The sequence below is a fragment of the Pituophis catenifer genome, unplaced genomic scaffold (genome assembly GCF_029215685.1).
Source record: "Pituophis catenifer annectens isolate HBS135680 unplaced genomic scaffold, rPitCat1.0.hap2 SCAF_2, whole genome shotgun sequence".
Lineage (NCBI taxonomy): Eukaryota > Metazoa > Chordata > Lepidosauria > Squamata > Colubridae > Pituophis > Pituophis catenifer.
The window spans coordinates 181,762,447-181,769,330 of record NW_027256882.1 but is presented as its reverse complement, the minus strand read 5'-3'; positions in this window follow the sequence as shown (position 1 = coordinate 181,769,330).

Sequence of the window (6,884 nt, the reverse complement as noted above, 5' to 3'; positions counted from 1 at the left end):
CAAAGCCTTCACAGTTCTGGAACAAGATCCTATGGACAGATGAGACCAAGATCAACTTGTACCAGAGTGATGGGAAGAGAAGAGGATGGAGAAGGAAAGGAACTGCTCATGATCCTAAGCATACCACCTCATCAGTGAAGCATGGTGGTGGTAGTGTCATGGTGTGGGCATGTATGGCTGCCAATGGAATTGGTTCTCTTGTATTTATTGATGATGTGACTGCTGACAAAAGCAGCAGGATGAATTCTGAAGTGTTTCGGGCAATATTATCTGCTCACATTCAGCCAAATGCTGCAGAACTCATTGGACAGTGCTTCACAGTGCAGATGGACAATGACCCAAAGCATACTGCAAAAGCAATCAAAGAGTTTTTGAATGGACAGAAGTGGAATGTTATGCAATGGCCAAGTCAATCACCTGACCTGAATCCCATTGAGCATGCATTTCACTTGCTGAAGACAAAACTGAAGGGAAAATGCCCCAAGAACAAGCAGGAACTGAAGACAGTTGCAGTAGAGGCCTGGCAGAGCATCACCAGGGATGAAACCCAGCGTCTGGTGATGTCTATGCATTCCAGACTTCAGGCTGTGATTGACTGCAAAGGATTTGCAACCAAGTATTAAGAAGGGAAAGTTTGATTTATGATTATTATTCTGTCCCATTACTTTTGGTCCCTTAACAAGTGGGAGGCACATATGCAAACTGCTGTAAGTCCTACACCGTTCATAATGGTTCATTAATATAAACCATTTCTAGGTTTTACAGATTTTGTTTTTGGTTCATAAGCTTTGTTTTTGTTCTAAAACAACCAAATAATGTGGTTTGTATTTTTGAACTGGTAAAGTTCCTGTTCCTGATGTTTATGCCTGCTACTACTATCCAGCAACTTGATTAATTAAATTAATTAAAAAAAATTAATAAAACTTTGTTGTTTTCATTGTGTTTGTCTTTTGCTTAAACTGTTCAATACAGTAGACTGTTGGCTTCCCAGCCAGTAGTCCTGTGGTAATGACGTGTATGTTGCCTTTCTTTCCTTCAAGGAATGTATAAAATACATTCATATATTAATACAGAGGAGTCGGGGAGTCGGAGTCGGAAGTACAAAAAACTAAGGAGTCAGAGTCGGAACATTTATCTCCCGACTCCACAGCCCTGGCTTCTATATCTCCTTCCCGATGGTAGAAGGGTAAAGAAGTGCTGACTAGGGTGTGAGTCGTCCCTGAGGATTTTCCTCACTCTAAGGCAGCAAGCCCTAGCAATCTCGTCTAGTGGTATTAGGGGACAGCGCACGATGTTTTATGCTGTGCTCACCACCCTCTGTAATGTTTTTCTATCTGTCGCTGTCAAATCTTGCAGAATTAATTACCAAAAGGGAACAAAGGAAGAGCTAAAATCCTTAGTGTTGCGATCATCTGGCGGGCTCCTCATGAGGGGTCCAGATTAGAGAAGACACAGACACAGGTGTTTCTCGGGATGAGAGAGCCTCGAGCTGACTCCAGACCTCTCTTTTATTAAACAAGGGTATGGGGCGTATCAGAAGGCATGATTACAGCTATACATTCTCATATTACATTCTTGATTAAAAGGATTTTCTCCATATCTGGACATAACTTTCACATCCTACTATATTACAGTAAATCACATGAATTCTAGGAAAGCAATACTTAAGGCAGAAACAAAACTTAACTCTTGCTATGTTATCATATTTGGCTTCGTTTCCAGCATCCCATCACCTGCCAACTGAGAGGCCCCGTTATCAGAGATTTACCTCAGTTGTCAGGAATGTTAGTTCAAAGGGATTGCTACACACTTTCTGGTCTACAATATTATGAACAAAGAGAGAACGAAGAGGGCCTTTCAGTGATCATCTAGCTGAACCCGCTTTTCCTACTTTACTCTTCTTCCATAGCCAAGCTCCGCATATGTGTTCCAACCAGCCAAACTGGTCTATACATACACCATGGCTACCTCATTCCCACACCTTAGTCATTCATGTGCCTATAAAATTTAGAGTCAAAAAATTGCATCACAGAAATTGGTTCATTTTTTTCACATTTACTTTTTTTATTGTCAGTAAAGCAATATTGGTAGTAAGAATACTCTCATGCAGAGACTGAGGGGGTTCCCAAGTGAAGTGCCCTCGAGAAAATAGTTGGTGGCAGCAGAAACTACCAATACTTACCTCAAGGAAGCATGGACAAGGTCCGTATAACAATAGGGATTCTGGAAAAGGAGACTAGTATGCAATTATAATTTCATAAATTAATCCACTGTTGACATTTAGCCTACATGTGGGCTGGAACTGGATTCAACTTCCTACCTCAAATCATGTTATAGGAGCAATCAGTCTATTTAAGTAAACTGCTTATTACTCTGTTTTTGAAAATAAAATTCCTGCTTATTTAAAAAGTTCCAACAAATAGCAATAATGTTGATTCTACAGTCTCAGGATCACATCAGAAATAAAATGTTAGTATATTAATGGAAAACTATTTTAAAAGAAATTAGAAACCAGAAGTGCAAAGTAATTAAATTATAAAAATGGAAAAGCTCTAATTCATATGGCACTTTTAACTGGATTATTGGGAATAAGCACATTATGCAAATCATAAAATTGAATTGACCCAGCAAATTAACTATGAGGGTATTAATTTTAATTTAATTTTAATGAGGGTTGTTTGGATCTAAACTACTGAGAGTTGAAATCACTGGTTTAATTCTGTTATATGAATAGAACCTAAAGAAATCTGACATTGAACAAACAGAATTGGCAGCAACAAGAGAGGTTTCCTGTTAGCATTGACATGTCAGTTGCCTTTCTTCTGCGTGACACATGGAGGATCTTAGGTCCAGAATGGGACAACTTGCTGTGGTCAACTTGCTATGATCAACTAGTCGCCGCAACCTTGCTGCTGCCACTCACCTCAGGACATGACACGTTTAACTCATCTTGGGGACAACTCACTGCAGGAGCTGGCCAAGCAGGTGAGCAGAGTGTGTGAGGTGCGGCAAGAGAATGGAGTATGCCACCAGCAGCCGCAACTGCCTGCCACCACCACCACCACCCAAGCTGGCCAGCCAGTGCTCGACGCAAACTGGTGCAAATCACAGTGAAACGGTGCCCAGAGCATCTCTCCGTCTGCTTGGCACATCTGATGCGACTATGTCAATGTAGGACCCGATGCTGCCCCCTCTCTAGGCTCTGTGGAAGAGCCAGGAATGTGTCGTGGCCCCGCCCTCTGAGCCTATCCCATTGGAGGAAGAAAGCTCCGAGCATGAGGAAGAGGAGTCAGCCAGGCCTCCCTCTCCAGGCCCCTCCCCTCTGGCACTGTCTCAGGTGCCGGCCGAGGGAGAGGAGATTAGCAGGGAGACAGGTGTCTCAGATGAGAGTGAAGGAGAGACATCATTCCTGGACGCACGCCTCTGAAGATGTGATAAACGATTGCAGCAGCTCAGGAGGCGTGCTAGGGATTAGAACTGAGTCACTGGACCACACCCCAGAGACTATATAATAGAGGGTGGTGGCCAGTGATCCCTGTGACGAACAAAAATAAACCTTGGATAGTCACTAAAGCATCGTTCGAAACTGCTGAGAGGAATATTATTTTCTGTTGGACTCTTGTACGCTGAGTATATTATCTTTGTTTCTGTGGAAATAAAGCACTTGGCAGAAGGTGTGTATATCGCTGCCAAGTTGGAGATAAAGACCTGGGTGTGTGCCAAGTGCTTCCTTACCCCTCGGCTGGCTGTGTTTGTGTGTGTGTGTGTGTGTGGACGGGGACAGATCAGAATGGCAGGGGCAGGCAATGAGGGATTAGTGTCACAGGCATTGCCTTGGTCAGATCAGATGAGCCAGGGAGGGAGAGGAGCACTGACCTGCTGTAGCCTGTGCCAAGTTGTTCCAAGCACCAGCTGGCTGGTGGGGGGCTGCTGTTGCTAATACTGCTGGTGGTGTGGTCCACCCTTTTGGCACACCTCACATACTCTGCCCATCCGCTTGCTTGACTCATCCTCCGGTCGCCTTCAGGGTCCATTGTCTAGCTGTGCACTCTGCTCACCCACCTGGCTCTGCCCCCAACTGCCTGTGCCCTCTTACTGCATCTTGCACGCTCTGGCCACCTGTTCACTTGCCAGCTCCTGTGGTCAGTTGTCCACATAGTGAGTTAACCATGTCAAGTTTTCTTGCGGTGAGTTGGCGATGGCAGGCTGGCGGCGGCTATTTGGCTGCTGTGAGTTGTCCTAGGCCCTCTTAGGTCTGAGTACCATTTAGATTCCTTTGGTTGATACATATATTGTTCCTATATCTTTTGTTATGAAAACTCTGTGTTCTGTTCTACTATATACTACGTAGGAAGGGAAAAAAGGCCTTGTTTTACTTGTGACCATCTTGGGTTTAGAAAAGTACAAGCCTATCACTTTCTTTTCTTCCTTCTTGTTCCTTGGATTTCTCTCCTTGCTTTTCCACTTCCACATACCAGTGCATCAACTTTGGTGGATACTTCCTCTATCTTTGAGGTTAATTCACTCAGATAGAGCTCCACAGAGACCATTTTTTTCTGATCACAAACATACAAGTAATCCTTTCCAAACCTTCCTTTTTATACTCCAGACTGTTAAATGCTGTATCTGAATACTGTGAATCATTGTATCTAGCCCTTAGTTGTTGGTAATAATTCATCTTCTTGACTAAAAACAGTGATCAGAATATGCCTCTTCCATTGTTCCTATAATTGTATTTATTTGTATTGTCCTATTGATTTTAAAGCTTACCTATTATAAGAAGTGTGTGTGTATCAAAATGCTGTAGGGAAGGAGGATGTAGCAAATACTTGTACTACATGTCTTCCAATTTTGGGATCAAGTACTCTTGCTTTTCACTCTCTGCAAGGGATGGTACTTTTCTTAACAGTCCTTAAAGTCCCACCAAGAATTACCAGATAATATGGATAGGAAGAAAGCTTACTGGCCCTAACAAAGTCCTGCTCCTTTCTGCCCACTTAATCAAAGGGGCAAAAAATCTTTTTTTTCCCTTCAAATGACAAGCTGCATTTCATAAGGATTCTAAACAACTTTTCCCCACTAAGCATATAGTTCAAAACTCTTTTGCAGTACAAGGTAAATCTTCAAATACAATTACAAGTTACAATATCAGTAATGGTGTCTTCTATGGATAGATTATTTCCAAAACAAATAACAGATGTGAAAGAGAACATCTGAGAACATCCACAGGATAAAAGAGCTGAAACAAATATCATCTGATGTAGAAAATTAAATATGCTGTTGAAATATTGGAAAATAAAAAAAAATGTGGATAAAGTGGAAATGCAAACAAACCAAGAAAATCATCTATATAACTCCTTGCTGGATTTGCAAAAGAGGTTTGCTAACTGAGTTCACTTTTCATTAAAATAGAAGTTATTCCAGTTTGACTGCAGTTCAGATCAGTAAATGCTCAGAACTATTTGTGAAGTTACAGTGGAAAAACTTACAATGAAAAAATCTGTTACTAAGCAGATTATAGAAATATTGCAATATAGAAAAATTTAATGGACTTAAAACTGGTTTGTCTAAGTATCAGCAGCAAGCACTAGGAATTCTTCTATTTGTCATATTTATTTTTTGGTGAACATGGAGAACTTTCTTATGACACTGATAAATATGTCTCCTTTAAGTCTGTGTGGACATAGTATACTTAGATTTCAGTAAGGCATTTGACAAAGTAGACCACAACACACTTCTTGGTAAACTAGAAAGATGTGGAATAGATAACATCACCACCAGAAGGATTAGTAGCTGGCTGACAAACTGTACTCAACGAGTAGACCTTAAGGAATATGGAAAGAAGTAAGTAGTGGGGTACCACAAGGCTCTGTCTTAGGCCCAGTACTCTTCAATATGTTGAGCAATGGGCCCTAGACAACAAAATTAATTTTAATGTGGAGAAAAGCAAAGTTTTGCATTTAGGCAGGAAAAATCAAAGGTGTAAGTACAGATTAGGTGACACCTGGCTCAAAAAAAAAAATAACTGTGAGAGGGACCTTGGAGTCCTAGTGGATGATCACTTGAATATGAGCCAGCAGTATGCAGCAGCCACCAAAAATGCTAATACAATCCTGGGTTTTATAAACACGGGCACAGAATCAAGATTATGTGAAGTATTAGTACCGCTTTATAAAACTTTAGTAAAACCACACCTGGAATACTGCAACCAATTTTGCTCACCATACTACAAAAAAGATGTTGAGACTTTGGAAAAAATTCAGAGATGAGCAACTAAAGTGATCAAAGGCCTGGAGACTAAATCATATGAAGAATGGCTGCAGGCTATTCTAAAAAAAAGAATTAGGGGTGACATGATTGCAGTATTCCAGTATTTGAGGGGCTGCCACAAAGAAGAGGGGGTCAAATTATTCTCCAGAGCACCAGAGGGCAGGTTAAGAAACAATGGTTGGAAACTAATCAAAGAGAGAAGCAAATTAAGGAGAAACTTCCTCACAGTGAGGACAATTAACCAGTGGAACAGCTTGCCTCCAGAAATCGTGGGTGCTCCATCACTGGATGTGTTTAAGAAGTGTCTAGACCAGGGGTGTCAAACTCACGCCCGTGGGCCAGATACATCACATGCTGGCCACCCCCACGCCCAGTTTAATGAAGGGGTGGGGGGAAGTTGTGATACGTCATGTGATGACGCCATGAGTTGACACTCCTGGTCTAGACAGTCACTTATCTGACCAGAATACAATCACTTTTTTGTACTTCAGCTCACCCTCCAACACATGAAAAGATGGGCAAAACTTGGTTGACATATAAAGTGTTATGCAGTGAGAAAAGGAATTTCCTTCCAGATTTAGTAACATCCAGAAAATGTTAACTATTGTCTACAG